Here is a 16,515-nt window from a genome sequence, read left to right as displayed (position 1 = left end):
AGTCAATATGTTTCAGGTGTAGCTCAGTTCTCATTAAGGAACTAGGCAAAAATGAGGACTGCAGATGCTGGAAATCTGAGTCTAGATTAGAGTGGTGTTGGAAAAGCAGAGCAGGTCAGACAGTATCTGAGGAGCAGGAATATCGACATTTCAGGCAAAAGCCCTTAGGGAAATGTTATTTCACTGGCTGGTTACAGCCTGTGTGTTAGTCCTTTTCTCAATAAAAGGAGAAAAGAGCATGTTGATTTTGTGGCAGGGCTTAGTCCTTACACTCTAGTTTTCTCTTTTGAGTGTGTTTTCACTTTTTTGGTGTTTGGACTGAGCCCTTGTGAGAGAATACATTTGTTCCAGATGAACCGGTCCTGTATGGGTAGACCTGGCCCTGTGTGGGTGACTAGGCCTCTGTAAAGACTTGTGTGTGTTCTGGGAGGTGAGCATTTACTGCATCCTGGAGTTTAGGAGTGGACCAAACCCCTGTGAGGTAACTGTACCTTCACAAAGTACTGTGTTTCTGTGAGTGGGCTTGGTTCTCTGTGGATAAACCAGGCCTCCATGGTGACTGAACATCTTTGTGTATGCTGTTGGATGTGTATTTGCTGCCTTCAGGAGTGGCCTCTGCATACTGGAGTGGACTTTGTTCCTGGGAATGGACTCTGTTTTCTGAGAAAGGACTCTGTTTGTTGGTACTTGACTCGGTCTTGTTGGGTTTATCACCTGCACTGTCTTGTGTGTGCCTCAGTCTGGCAGGCCTTACTGTGAGCTGGGGAGACCTGGGTAGTTCTGAGAGCTGGAGGGTGGGTAGGCCATCCTGTAAACCAGAAGGTGGGTAGGCTACCCGATGCCAATTGACCTGACAGCTGGAAGGTAGATGGGCCATTCTGAGCGCTGTTATACCGAGAAGGGGTAATCAGAACAGGCTGTCCTAGAGGTGGTCGGAAAGTGTCAGAGCTGCCGAGAGCCAGAAAGTGCATCAGGGCAGGCTGAGATGCAGAAGGCTTGTGGGCTGTCCTGTGCACCGTCGTCCCAGTTTGCTGGGTTGCCGGGGGTGTTTATGATATATGCACTGTTTTGTTGTTTGATTTATCGGACACATCTGTATGTGATTGTGTTTACTGTTTCCTTCTTGATTGATGTAAGTTGGGATTCGAGGTTTGTCCTTGTTTCCCTGTGAACTGGTTGTATGGTGGGGTTGGGGGTCTGCCTTTGCTGCCCCTTTCCTCTGTATATTGCTGTTTTTTTGTATACAGCTGTTAATGTTAACTGTTTGTAATTTGTATTAGTTGATAAAATATTATAACCGGGGGACAAAAAGTAAACAGGAGTGCCCACAGTTATGTTGGAACCTGTGTGTCATTGGAGAGGGAACATGTGGTATCCACCAATGCTCCTGATGCCTTTAGGGAGAGGTGGGCACTGTGGGGAGGTGGGTGAAGGGGGTTGCTGGAAGTGATTTATTCCACCCTCCAAGTCTATTTGGATTTAATCACCACCCATTACTGTTTTTTATCGACATAAGCATTGCCCCAATTGGGCTTTGCTTGTCACTGGTTCCCTGGCCACATGGGAGTTTTCCTGATGGAAATATTGAATTGATATTTTTGCACAGGGTGTCTTCACTGAGCACTGCACGTATGCATTCATAAAGGTGATATGGAGGAAAAGAAACAGTACTGCTGTGTAGCGGGAGTGTAGGAGAAAGAAGAAAAGAAAAACAAATGGGAAAATAAGAGAAAACACATAGGAATGCCAGGGGGTTCTGTTTGCTCCAGGACCCAACTCTGAGCTAGCTGGATCAGTGTCATGTACTACGCACATGTAAATAAACGATGACTTGGTGTTGGGATACTGGCCATTGTGGAGTTATTTCAGTGGCACTGGAAGAAAACTATGTTCCTGAAGAGATTTGCTTGCAACAGTTGTCTTTAAGTTGCCATTGTGACGCTATTTGGGAAGTTTGACCTATCTCTTCCTGCTGTTGAAGACTGAAAGAATGCTACTTGTTTTCAGGCAAATTACTTTGGGACAAATGAAAAATAAGTAATTTTGCTGACAGATCGTGGACTCGCAGCTTTTTCGGTTATTAGGAGACTAATGTTTCCTGAGGCACCTGATACTATACACTTTGAAGAGCTGAAAGTTGGATTAGCTAAGAAATGTTATGCCCCCCCAAGCCTTCTCAAGTTCTGTGATGCTATCGGTTTTACTTGGCTATTCAAGAACCAGGAGAATCTGTATTGGGATTTTTGATGAGGTTAAAATGACTGGCAGAGGCATGTGATTTTGGTTTAATCCTAAGTGAGATGCTGAGACACCATGGGTACGTGGCATTAATGATGTGACCATGCAAAAGTGCCCACTAGCTGAAGCCCAATTAGATTTTAAATAGGCACTACAATTGCTTTATCATTAGAAAATGCAGCAAGTGGAGCTTATCCATTACAGGGTATTCCAACAGAAGTGACACTCATCAGGTGGACTGAACTTGGAGGACACCATTTGAGTGAAGGCAATTGCATAGCTTCACTTGACATATATCCTGAACAGAGGGACTCTAGGTCCGCCTACAGCAAAACACCCAAAACAAATCCAAGTCTTGGCCAAACGGTTAAAATTTTCCTGAGAATCCAACCTGGTAGGCCTCTGTATTTGCTGGCAGCATGCGGACTCAAAACAGGAAAAGTCTCACTCGGCCTGAACTGAGTAAGAGAACTCAGGCCGGTATCCAAGAGAGTGCATCTAAGTCTAAGGACTTAGATGCAAAACTGGCAGGGTGCCAGAAAGGTTGGTGAAGGCAGAAACTCTCAACATTTTAAATGAAAATGTTTAGAGTTACAACATTTAAAACACACTTGTGAATAGGGAAGGTTTAGAAGAATATGGACCATGCTGGCAAATGGGACTAATTTAGTTTGGGAAACTTGGTCAGCCTGGATGAATTGGACCAAATGGCCTGTTTCCAAGCTGTATGTATTTGAGGTTCCAGTATGGACCAAGAGCTGAAAAGTGGGATTAAGTTGAAGAATTTGGCTGACACAGCATGTTGGGTTGAAGAGCTGTCTTCTGATTTGTAAACTTGCCAATTCTCTTCTGATAGTGGCTTCCACATCTATTGTTTCTAGCACCTAGGACAATGACAGCAGACACATTGGAATGAATACAGTCTGCAAGTTCCTGTTGCCATCCTGCCTTGGGAGATCTCGTTCTTCCTTCATCAATACAGAATAAAAACGTGGACCGCTCTCCTTTTTAACCCCTATGGGTGGATAACAAGAAGGCAACTCCACACCACCATCTCAAGGGCTCCCAAGCAAGGCTCACATCCTAATAAATACATGTATATGAAAAAAGATATTAGAGGATGGAGCAAAGTGAGATTTTCTTGAATACTTCGCCTTAAACTATCCTTGAGAACAATGTGCTTCTCACCTACTCTGTCTAGATTAGAATGTACAAAGTTAAAAATCACACAACACCAGGTTATAGTCCAACAGGTTTAATTGGAAGCACGCTAGCTTTCGGAGCGACGCTCCTTCATCAGGTGATTGTTTTAGATTAGAGTGGTTGCTGGAAAAGCACAGCAGCTCAGGCAGCATCCGAGGAGCAGGAAAATCGACGTTTTGGGTAAAAGTCCTTCACCAGGAATCTCAGGGAGGTCTAGAGCACCTGCAGTGAGCGGCAGCTGCTGTTCTTGGATGGGCTGAAAGGGGCGGAGCTCCGTGACAAAGCTGCCACCAGGTGGCGCGCGAGGGCCACGGAGAAGCGCCGCCAGCCAACACTCTGCAAAGATCTAGTTCCTTCAAGTTTGGGTGGGGGGGGGAGGTGGTGGACAAGGGGCATCTTAATGCAATGTATTTTACATTGCAGCTGCATAATATTATTATTCTAACGCTTCTCCCCCCCACTACTTTGAATCCCTTTCGTTGCTCCACACCTGATTCCAAAATAATAACAGCTATTTTGTTTTCCCAAATAATCACATTATTCAGAGCAATATAAAAGCGAGGCTTCTGAACCGTTTGCAATTTATTGGCCGTCCATCTGTGCTTTTCAAAACAAAACAAAAGAGGGAAAATTGCAATAATGGAGAGAGAGCAGAGTACGCCCAGTGAAGGAGGCTGGAAAGTTTGGCACTGGCCAGAGAGACGTCTCGAGAGGTGGTAGGACAGGTCGGTGAAGGTGGAGCCTCTTCAGACATCACCCTCCCTTTTTTTTTCTTTCGCCCCCAAAACAATAAAAGACTAAGCTCGAAACCATTAATCCGGCTGTTGTGATCGCCGGTATTGGGAAAGGGAAAGTGTGTGTGTGCGCTGCCCGGGAAAGGAGACGTCTCATCGCAGGGTGACAGTGCACCCATTGCCCAGCGGCGGTAAGTCCACTCCCTCCTGCCGGCCGGTGTTACTCGGTATTACTTTATTGATGTCCCCCCCGCCCTGTGCAATGCTGATGAGGCTGACCTCTTCACCCCCCCACCCCCCCGAACGCTTCAGGAAGAAGTTGCTGCCGCCGCTGAGCTGTCACTTTTATCCCAGTCTCCCTGAGCCAAGGCCTGGACGATGGAGTTTGCAGTTTTGTTTTTGTTTTTGTTTTGTTCTGTTCGGTTCCACCACCCAATCTCTTTTCCAACAGAGTTAAATCCGGAAGAGTTTTCGGGGTGGAGGTTCCTGCTTTCTCCCCGGGGACTCAATCTCCTGCATAAACTTTCTAATCTCATATCCTGCTTTGAATGGAGTTGACATCTTTTTCTCTATTAGTGCAACCTTGTGAGTACATTGTGTACCTGTTTTGCAGGGAGCACCTGAACATTTATTCCTAACCTGGCTGCTGTCCCCTTTTCACTTCAGACTCCACTGCTTGTGTTGTTTGGAAATTTCCGAGTTCAATGTTCGTATTTCCGGACCGATTTGTTTAGTTTCCATAACCGTTTTACTGTCCGCTCGTTTTCACGGTATCTGTAACAAAAATCTTGTGTTTATCCCATACTAGTTCTCCGTATTATTTCTCCCATACGAGTTAAATGATATTAATACAGAATTAGTTTAAAAAAATACAAAACCACGTTTCCGAAATTAGAACTTTCTTCAGGATTTTTCAGCAAAACTATTAGGAAATTTTAGCAGCGACTTGTGCTGTAACACAGTGATTCAGGTTGTCAGTCCCGTTTCAGTGTGTAAAACTGACACATGTCAAAACGTGCCCTGTTGCTATGTCAAAGCTACTGCATTATTCGTTAGGTTGATGCCAAGGTTCATGGTTAGAATTATTTTGTTGGTTCTAGTGAAATCGCAACTATGGAGGTTATTTGTTCCCATTTTAGTAACTCAATCAGCTGTAACAAAGCTTCCTCACTCACTATGAATTAGCCCAACAAGTATGTGAGTGCAATACACAAACCTCACTGATGAGAAAATTGAAGTTCATCCCAAACTCTGATGCCCATGTCTACATGTGCACTATGCCCCAGTCCCACGTAACCATCCTGAAGCGCTAACTCTGGTTTGTCCCCACACAAGTTAGAAATTCTTCATAGCAGGCAGCACCACATTTCTCTTACTAAGAAGGTTTGAAGCTATCTAAACAACACAGTACAATTCACTTGTGCAGTTTTTTTTGAGGGGACCAAGTCATCTGGGTCACTGAAAAAGATTCAACTCAAAGATACATATTTCATTACAATGATAACAGTGAAACAGAAAACTTCCAAAATTAAAACAGAAAACAGGTTCTGAAGAAGGCTCATTCGACCCAAAATGTTAACTCTGATTTCCCTCCACAGATGCTGCCAAGTGTGCTAGTTTTTCCAGCAATTCTGGTTTTTGTTCCATACCAACCCTGTTTTCCATTATAAAAAAAGAAATTGCTGGAAAAGCTCAGCACACTTGGCAGCATCTGTGGAGGGAAATCAGAGTTAACATTTTGGGTCGAATGAGCCTTCTTCAGAACCTGTTTTCTGTTTTAATTTTGGAAGTTTTCTGTTTCACTGTTATCATTGTAATGAAATATGTATCTTTTGAGTTGAATCTTTTTCAGTGACCCAGATGACTTGGTCCCCTCAAAAAAAAAACTGCACAAGTGAATTGTACTGTGTTGTTTAGATAGCTTCAAACCTTCTTAGTAAGAGAAATGTGGTGCTGCCTGCTATGAAGAATTTCTAACTTCTATTCCCACCTGCCTATATAAACACATCTGTATTTGAGGTTCTTAATGAATATATAAAATTTACAGCACAAAAACTGGCCACAATGCCTAATAGATCAATGCAGTTCCACATGAACTTTCCTATAATTCTCGTGAAAAGACCTGCCATCATTATTTAGTTTCTCCTTAGATGCATGCATGATACTCAATTACTCTTTATGATACCAAATTCCCTACTCGAACCACTGTCCCAAGAAAAAAAACATTCCTCATGAATTCCCTATTGGATTCATGAGTGAAATGTCATCACTTTCAGAAATGGGTGGTGAGAATTGTATTAACCTACATAAACTGGTATCATGTCAGAAGTCACACGACACCAGGTTATAGTCCAACAGGTTTATTTGAAATCACACAAGCTTTCGAGTTGAGAGAGCAGGGTACACAATCAGAGTTTATGGGCAGAGAGATCAGAAGATCATTCAACTGAGTGCAGTGTAGTCTCTGCAGGTGACCAAGAATGTCAGATGATGTGTTATTTAATCTCTCCACTTATAAACTGTGTGTGTGCCCTGCTCTCTCACTGAACCTGAGGAAGGGGCTGCACTCCGAAAGCTTGTGTGATTTCAAATAAACCTGTTGGACTATAATCTAGTGTCTTGCGACTTCTGACTTTGCCCACCCAAGTCCAATACTGGCACCTTCACAATCTAGTATGATAGTATGAAGTGTGTGTGTGAAACTTTCCTTACTCCTTCTCTATTCCACAGTTCCCGTTAAGAGTTGAAATGTGTATCACTGTAAGAATGTAAAAGTACAGGATTTTTTCACGCAGCTGTATCCCTGTTGATAAGAGTTTAGATCAGAGTGGTGTTGGAAAAACACAGCAGGTCAGGCAGCATCCGAGGAGCAGGAAAATCGACAGGTTTTCCTGATGAAGGGCTTTTGCTCAAAACGTCGATTTTCCTGCTCCTCGGATGCTGCCTGACCTGCTGTGTTTTTCCAACACCACTCTGATCTAAACTCTGGTTTCCAGCATCTGCAGTCCTCACTTTTGCTGTGTTGATAAGATGTCAGTGCACTATCACTCCTATTGTTCAGATATCTGGAATGTAGAAGAACTTGTACATTTGCCTTCTGCACTTTTTACCCCCTTTTTTTTTGGGTGAGTAAATACCAACATTCTTGTGTGTGAGAGAAGGGACTAAAATTAGACTTTGCATTGTGGTTTGTCACGTAATATAATGGAATTTAGGTCTCTGTAAGCTGTGTGAACCTGCACACGTTTTTGTTTGGATCAAACAGGTTACATTCTTATCTGTCTATTAATGCTCTAACTCCAGCAAAGAACTAGGTGACTCAAATAACATATTCAGATGGTGGAATTCTAAGTTGAGTTGCATTGACTATTCCAGTGTAGCCATGATGGGGAGATGCCGGTGTTGGACTGGGATGGACAAAGTTAAGAATCACCCAACACCAAGTTATAGTCCAATAGATTTATTTGGAAGTACTAGCATTCGGAATGCTGCTCCTTCATCAGGTAGCTAAACCTGTTGAACTATCACTTGGTGTTGGGTAATTTTTACTTTTTCCTGTGTGAGCAATGATTGATTTCTATTTTAGGAATAGTGTCTGTTTAAACAAGTGATTTTTTTTTCACCATGCCCACTTATAGTCATTCTTTAGATGTACAGTGTGACCTCTAGATTTGTGATGACCTGGATAAGTTATACATAGTACCCTTCTGAGCATTATAAAGACGAAACTCTTTATTTCCAATGTTTTCTGTTATTATCAGTATTTTGAAGAGCAGGCATCTGTGGAGAGAAACAACTGATGTTTTAACTCAATGATGATCCTTCATAAAAACCTTTTTATTGGTGTTTACAGTTTGTCATTTATGTTCCAGAGCTATGTAATAAGATAAACCTATCTGATTTTATATATGCATATTATTTAAAGTTTGGAGTTTGAATTGAGCTAGTAGCATATGACTTTTCTTTTTGTCTGAAGTTAAAGACTTGGCTGGTAAGTATTTCTATAGTTATAGTGATTTCTGTTTAACCAGCTTGAGGGCTACTTTGGCAACCTAATTTGTTCTTGTTTAGTTTAGGATTTTATGACCTAGCAAGGTAGATAGTTACACCTCAAGGTTTCTATTAGAAGTTTCTAGACTTAAGTTAAAAGGAAGCATCCATAGCTTGGACACTGAGTTTTTTGGTCTCAATTTTACTTTAATGGGACAGTTCCATGAAGTCCTGACATGCATGTATTGAGCAGTGCTCCTGAGAAGGGGAGAAACTAGTAAAATTGGATGACCCCAGAGAGTAAGGAGTTAGTCATAGTCCCAAACCAGGGGTATTGTGATAATACCCTGAAGCGATCTTGAAGGTGAGTTTGTTTAAACTCCAATCTATGATAACTTTTATTCTGAACCTATCAGAGGTGCCAGACTAGGAGTTAAAGTCACATTTACCTTAAGCCTAAATAGAGAGAAGGATTTTGGTATGAATATTATACAGGATTTGTTGCTGGTATGGACAAATGGTATTTTGTTGTAAATTTTGTAAAGACTTATTTTGGAGTTAATGGGATTTTACTTTTACTGTGCATTTAAAACTCTTTGACTATTGTGCTTCAAAACTTCTGTTTTATTGTTGAAATAAAATCTGCAACAATGTCACTAAAACACAAGCATTCAATCTCCTTAAAGCCAAAAACAAAACAATATATTAAGCTAAATTTCAGTCTGGAATCTGACTTGTCCAATAACAACAACATCAGTTGGTATCATAATGGATAAATCCTAGATGATTTAATTATTCTTTTTGAATTGTTTTGAATTTATTGTCACGTGTACTGAGGCACAGTGAAAAGCTTTGTCTTGCGAGCAATACAGACAGATCACATTGTTAAATAGCATAGACAAGTAAATAATAGGTAAACAGTGGCAAAACAAAAACACAGGTACAGGCGAATGCTAAGTTTGTGAGTCCATTCAGTATTCTAACAGCAGTAGGACAGAAATTGTTTTGAAACCGGCTGGTGCATGTGTTCAGGCTTCTGTACATTCTCCCTGATGGTAGAGGTTGTAGAGAAACATTGCCAGGGTGGGATGGATCTCTCAGAATGCTGGCGGCCTTTCCATGACAGCGGGCCTGGTAGATGGATTCTGTAGATGGGAGGTTGGCCTTTGTGATTGTCTGGGCCGCGTTCACCACTCTCTGTAACTGTCTCCAACCTTGAATGGTATAGTTGCCACACGAGGTAGTGATACATCCAGACAGAATGCTCTTGATAGCACACCTGTAAAAGTTGGCAAGGGTATTCACCATCATGCCAAATTTCCTCAGCTGCTTGAGGAAGAAGAGATGTTGTTGGGCCTTTGTGACCAGTGCGTCCACATGGAGGGTCCAAGAAAGCTTGTGGATGACCACTCCCAGGAGCTTGATACTCTCCAGTCATCCCACCTCTGTGCTGTTAATGTGTAGGGGGCATGAGTAACATCCCGCCAAAAGTCAATAATGAGTTCCATGGTTTTGCCGGCATTGAGAGCCAGGTTGTTTTCAGTGCACCATTTTTCCAGGTCTTCCATCTCCTGTCTGTAGTCTGTTTTGTCGCCATCTGAGATTCGACTGACTATAGTGGTGTAAAGAATCCAAGTGCTATGGGCAGAATCTTATCAGAATCTGGGCTAAGGCAAGTTGTGGGGCAGAATTGGATGAGAAGTCTTGTAAGACCTATCTCTATTTGGGAGCAACTTCTGCCATTGTGCCATCTTATGAGTTTTTGAGAAATAGTGCACTCAGATTCTTGCTAGGCAGTGAGAAGTCATAGTTTAAGGGAGATTCTTGTTACTAGGTGCTTTGTTGACAGCCCAACTCACCTTATTAAAATTCAGCATTCTCTCTTCTCAAACAAGCTAAACATAGATGGGAAAGAAAACCGATAATGCAGGAGTAATTTGGCAAGTCAGGCAACATCTGTGGGAAGAAAGCAGAGTTAACGCCTTGAGTCCAGTGACATTTCATTGGAACTGATAACAATCAGGAGAAACTGGTGTTTATGCTGAAAGGGGGGAGTTGTGTGGAAGGGAGACGTGAGTGCATGGTTAGAGATGGAGCCCAAAGACTGAGAGAGAGATATGAAGGGGGTACTAAACAGGGGGTTTATGTCTAGCAGGCCAGGACAGAAGAAAAGCTGAATAAGTGATAATGAGAGTTGAGGGTAGCAGAGAATGGTGTAGGCTGTGCTGAAAGGTAATTTGACCAATTATGAATAGAAACGGTTTAGGGGGATATGGGCCAAATGTTAGCAAATGGGACTAGGCCAGATTGGGGTATCTGGTCGACTCAAATGAGTTGAACCAAAAGGTCTATTTCTGTGCTGTATGACTCTGTCATGTGACATTTGGCCTGAAAGTGGGTGAAAATGAATAGTCTGTGCTTGATTTTTGTACAATTGTCTGTGTTATTTCATGACTGGGTGTGAGAGTGGGTAAAAAAAACATGAAAGTTGGAAACAGGTTCTAAAGTTATTGAAACAAACTTGAGTTCATTGAGCTTGCAGGGTCCCCAGGTAGGAAATTAAATACTTTTAATTGAGCTTACATTTGAGGCCTGTTGGACCATTGCAGCAGGACTGTGACAGAAATATTCATGTGGGAACACGGGGTGTAGAAGTGGCAGGCAACTGGAAGCTTGGTTAATTTTTGCAGAGAGTATGTAGGTGTTTTGCAAACCAGTAATCTACTCTGCACTTCGTCTCTAGAGGAGACCATATTATGTAGAGGAGGCCATATTATGAACAAGGAATACAGTAGACTAGATTGATTTGAAATGCAGGTAAGTCACTGCTTCACTTGGATGGTATGTCTGGGGTCTGGAATAGTTGAGGAGGGAGGAGGTAAATGGGTAGGTGTAACACCTTCTGCAGTTGTAGTGGAAGGTGCTGTGGGGAGGTGTTAGGAATAGAGAAGGAGTGGACTAATGTGTCCTTAGGGAACAGCCCCTGTGGAATGTCGACAAGGAAGGGGAAGGGAATATGTGTCTTGTTGTAGCATCGTTGGAAGTGAAGGAAATGGCTGCTAATAATCCTTTGGATGTAGATGCTTTTGGGGTGGTAAATGAGGTCCAGGGGATCCTATCGCTGATGTGGGAGGTGTATGGACCAGATAAAACACCGTCAAAACATATTGAGAAAATAATTAAGACCTAACGTTTTCTTATTTTAAAGGCATTGTGTTCCAAATGCATTTGGACTGGTCAAATTACCAAGCTTGCAACAAAACACACTATATTCATGCACTATAATTAAAATATAGACAAAATAAAAATAAAAGAAAGAATTTGCTTAACTATAAATCTATCAAAATGCTTAACAAAATAATTTATTAACTAATTAATTTAACTGTTTCAGTATTGTAACATGTTATAAACACACCCATGGCATAGGCAAATTCAGTAAAATAGATTATCTCACATGCAAGTCTAGCAGCAGGAAGAGAACCCCAGCTTTTAGCTGCAATGGGGAGAGAAATAAGAGCTTCTACATTCAGCTTCAAGATCACAGCAACTGCTGAAAACTAAAATTAAAAATCCTGGTTCTGTGAGAGCTTGACCCCACCCATTCAGACTGCTTCTATTATTCCAACTTAAAAAAAGCCCAAACCATTTAGTTTGACACTTGTCACTTTAAAGCACTGCTCCCAGCATGGTTTGGATGGATACCATCACAATGGTAGAGATCTTCCTTTTCAAAGTGCTGGTGCCAAACGTCCCACAAACTAGAACCCACTTCTCCTACATGAGTTTGGACCATGAGTGTAATAAGATCATTAGACTATGGGCAGGGAAAAACACTGAGCCCGTGCTCACCTGATAATTCAGTGATTATTGTTCAATAATGGTTATTGGTTACTGATCAGATAGTTGCAACATTTCTTGCAGGAATTGTTTCTAACTGTATTCTGACTGCCACCTCCCTGAGTAATTACTCTCTGGAGTAATCAGGGCATGGACCTGGAATCATCCTGTTTTGGTTGGTTCATCATCTCACCATAATTTACTTTCTCAGCCATAAATTTGTATTATAAAAGCTATCACTTAGCTCCATGTCAATTTCAACATCCGACTGGTGGAAAAAATGTAGAAACTTAGCAGGTTAGGCAGCATCTCTGAAGAGAAACAGTTAACATTTCAAGCTGATGACCTTTCATTAGGACAGCCAGATTTGTCTCGTGGCTACTGCATCATATCCTTTAAACTGTGCTTCTAACTCAGTTTGTTTTATACTTATATTTGGTACTTTTGTGTACAGAACATAGTGACATATTGCTAGATAATGAGAGTAAAATCCATCAACTTGACTGCTACCATCCTGGCACTTGCATACTACAGCGATACTGTAAGTTATTGATTTAAGCACATCAATCAATCTTGATCAATTAACCTACTTTGGGTCCATGCATGAAGTCAGGAGTACCTGAGTGGAAAGCTTTGGGACTGATCAGTCAAAAGTCACTTACTCCTCCTACCTTATACTTATTTTTGTTTACAATTATGTAGAAAACTGAGTGTCATTGATTAATCACAAGCTTCGTTTTTTTAATGTTTTGTGACTTTGGAACTGAGGGTGCCAGAAGAGAAGGAAATAAGAGCATTGCCAGAACCATGTTCTGTAAGCTGAAGTCCTGTTTGACAATTATTTTAAAAAATCAACCTTTTGTATTCATGCTTCCTGAGCCAATAAAACGTGAAAAACGTCTTGACTCATTTTCCCGAGAGACTGCCTTTCGACAAGTTGTCAATATTGTAAATGTACTGGGACAGATTTTTACTGGCTCAGTTAATGGGGAAACATTGACCAATCTTCTGTAGTCTGTTAATATGATTCAGTCGTGAGCAGTTATCTTGACTGATCTGTTTGACAACGTTATGGTAGACCGCCTGGAACTCTTGATCCAGAGACCGGATATCTGCCTATCTGTGTCACAGTACCCTTTCTTGTGGATATCTTAAAGTTAACAAGTAGGGATGACAACAATTGACAGCATTAGTTAGTTGAGTTCTGAAATTCCATAAGAACAAAAGTTTACTTTGTCTGGAGAGTAGAATTAATTAGGGCAAATAGCACACTAAAAAGGACAGCCTTTTTAACTATTCATGTTGGACTAATGTTAGTCAGCTATTGACATCGAAGTAGGAAGATAATTGATATGACCAAAGTAGAAGATTTTATTGACTATCTGTCCAATTTAATTTGAACAACTTTGTTTGCTGAATGAACTCAATATTGTAATTATATATGGTCCATTTGTTAGCCTGTTGAGACCATGACGTTTTATTTCTTGCCTTTCTTCAATGTACCATAAAAGAAAAGCATGGACCTTGATAGACAGGCAAATATATTGTTATCGTTACCACAAAAGAACATCTTCCTAACTGGAGGTAATTTGCTCTATTTCAATGTAGGTGTGTCCCATTTCTTGGTCATGTGCCATGCTTTACTAGGAAAGCAAAGAAGTAGGCATTTTACTGTGAAATCAGTGTTAAACATTTTGCTGAGTCAGTGTTGAAGGATACACTGGTGTTGCAAATATTCTGGAGTAGGATGTCAACCCCTTCCAACGCCATTTCACTTTAGCTCTCTCCTTCCCTTTCCACTTCTCCCTCCCCTTTGGTGTTATAGCATTAATAGGGTCTGCATGTAAATTGAACAGTTGGAAACACAGGTGATTTACTGGTAGTGGTTAACAGATGAAAACTACTACAGGTGATGTGATGGTGTGTAAAATGGTTTAGTTGTCTGTGATATATACAAAAGAAGTAGAAAGTCAATTGTAGAAAAGTTAGTGGGAACTCACATGGGACAATGGAAGTGCCAGAAGACCTTGCTTCAAGCCCCACCTTCTCTAGAGGTATGTACTAATGTGTCTGAACAGGTTGATTAAGGTCATTTGTCAAGGGCAGGAGGAAGAGATTGGTCGGAATTCATTGGTCTTTCAATGTACCCACATATCTTCATGCTATAGTAATAGATGTCTGCGTTTCCGCAGAAACAAAGGAAGTACTTAGCTGCATCGTGAAGATTCAGCTCTGAGGCCAAAGCCTCCAAAGTCTGAATATTATTTCCTACCGCAAAGCGGTGCACAGAAAAGAACGATCAGCTTTCTTAGCCACAACCTGTACCATCTAGAAGGACAAGAGCAACAGACACAAAGGAACGCCACCATCTGTCAGATCCTACACAAGCCAAATGCCATCCTAACATTGAAACATTTTGCAATTCCTTCGTTTTGATGCTGGATAAAGATCCTGAAACTTCTTAAATAGCAATATAAGGGAGGACAGTATTGATAAGCTAAAGCACAGTGATTCAAGAAAGAAGTTCACTTTCATCTGAGGGAAGTTAAAGGTTGCCAATGATGATGGCCTTGTCAGTGACATGTACTCTTCATGAATACGTAAACAAAAGAAAATCGATCTAGTAATTACTGAAGGAAATGTTAAGCAGTGATGTGAACTTGTGCGCTAAGGTGAATTTGTATTTGGTTTGCATGCACATCTTCAGGTTTTTTGACTTCACATTTAAATGAAGTGACATCCAGGAAAGAAAATTTCATTATTTTGGCCATTTGTCAGAGCTGAAAAATGTAGAGATGCTTATCTAGAGACGAAAGTGTGAATGTGAAAGGTGGGAAGGAGAAACAGAAAGAGGGCTTGATGTGGGCGCAGTTGGATGATAGATATCACAGAGTGGCTGCAAGTGAGTTACACTCAATGTATGAACTAATTTTGTACAGTTAAACATGACAAACCATGATGGCAAATCTCATCACAAGCAGCAGCAGCATATTTCCAAAATATTTCCATCTGTATTTTCCTTTAAGAAATAGTGCTACAAATTGCATTTCCCATGAGCAGAATGCTTCCCACAATAATTGCTTGCAAAATGTATTGAGCAATTCGACGTGAAGGTTCACTATACTATTGGCATAATCATAATGACTGGTTACATTTTAGTAATTATTTGCAGATTAACGTTTTTTTCAAAATTTAATTTAAGGATTCTGTTCATGTAGTTATCATTTTAGTGGGGTCATTTACCTCAGTTGGCTGGACAGCTGTTTATAGGGGCATAGGGTTTTTTGCAATTTTTGCAACGCAGAATAATGCCAACAGCATGGGTTCCATTCCTGCACTAGCTGAGGTTACCATGAACAATTCTCTCCTTGCTGTAGCCTGTGGTGATCCTGTGGTTAAACCACCACCAGTTATCACACTCTCTCTAATGAGAGAGCAACCCTCTGTTCTGGCAGGACTATGGCTACTTTACCATTGTAGTTATGCCACCAGAAAAGATGAACAGATTTTTTACTTAGGATTCATTCACTGAATTTAATACTCTTCTGTCGAATGTATGTACTGTTTCCCTTTTAGTAATGCAAGGTAAGTATTGCTGAAAAATGATACAGTTGGTCGAAGCTTTCATCCCGCACTCATGGGGACAATTCACATGAATACCAATTCAACAGGAACACCAGCATTTATACTGCATTAGAAGAGAGTGCTTGATTGGTTAGCAAGTGGGATATGAATGTAGAAGTGTTGCCATGGTCAATGCAGGTGTGGCAGTATTTGTGCACAGAAACACAGTTAGCATTCTGGGTCTAGTGACCTCCTCTCCTCTTCTCTCTCCCCCGCTCCGGCTTCAGACACTGGACTTGAAATGTTAACTTTATTGTCTCTACACAGATGCTGCCACACCTGCTGAGTTTCTCAAGCAATTTCTGGTTTTGTTTGGTTTTAGATCTTTAGCATCTGTAGTTCTTTGTTTTGTGAATTGACCATTAATTGCTAGACTTTGTTTAAATTTTAAACCAGGCAATTTGACTCTGGTCAGGACGTGGCCTGAGAAATGACCATAAGACCATAAGACATAGGAGTGGAAGTAAGGCCATTCGGCCCATCGAGTCCACTCCGCCATTCAATCATGGCTGATGCGCATTTCAGCTCCACTTGCCAGCGTTCTCCCCGTAGCCCTTAATTCCTCTAGACAACAAGAACCTATCAATCTCGGCCTTGAAGACATTTAGCGTCCCGGCTTCCACTGCACTCCGTGGCAATGAATTCCACAGGCCCACCACTCTCTGACTGAAGAAATGTCTCCGCATTTCCGTTCTGAAATGACCCCCTCTAATTCTAAGGCTGTGTCCATGGGTCCTAGTCTCCTCGCCTAACAGAAACAATTTCCTAGCATCCACCTTTTCAAAGCCATGTATTATTTTGTACGTCTCTATTAGATCTCCCCTTAATCTTCTAAACTCCAACGAATACAATCCCAGTATCCTCAGCCGTTCCTCATATGCTAGACCTG

General features: G+C 41.3%; 1 protein-coding gene across 3 annotated transcripts in view; it reads left to right on the top strand.

The window, feature by feature from the left end:
* The first annotated feature begins 3,955 nt into the window (after nt 1–3,955).
* LOC140491439 (rab effector Noc2-like) overlaps nt 3,956–16,515 on the top strand; it is a 168,701-nt gene continuing 156,141 nt past the window's right edge. The window contains exon 1 of one of the 3 annotated variants that reach the window (XM_072589609.1): nt 3,956–4,366. The gene's annotated coding sequence lies outside the window, so the exon portion shown is untranslated. The remainder of the gene's footprint in view (nt 4,367–16,515) is intronic. The other 2 variants (XM_072589608.1, XM_072589610.1) reach the window with 2 other exon arrangements.

The sequence above is a fragment of the Chiloscyllium punctatum genome, chromosome 19 (genome assembly GCF_047496795.1).
Source record: "Chiloscyllium punctatum isolate Juve2018m chromosome 19, sChiPun1.3, whole genome shotgun sequence".
In the NCBI taxonomy this organism is placed as follows: Eukaryota; Metazoa; Chordata; class Chondrichthyes; order Orectolobiformes; family Hemiscylliidae; genus Chiloscyllium; species Chiloscyllium punctatum.
Note: the sequence above shows the minus strand (reverse complement) of the source record. Positions and strands in the feature narration are given on the sequence as shown.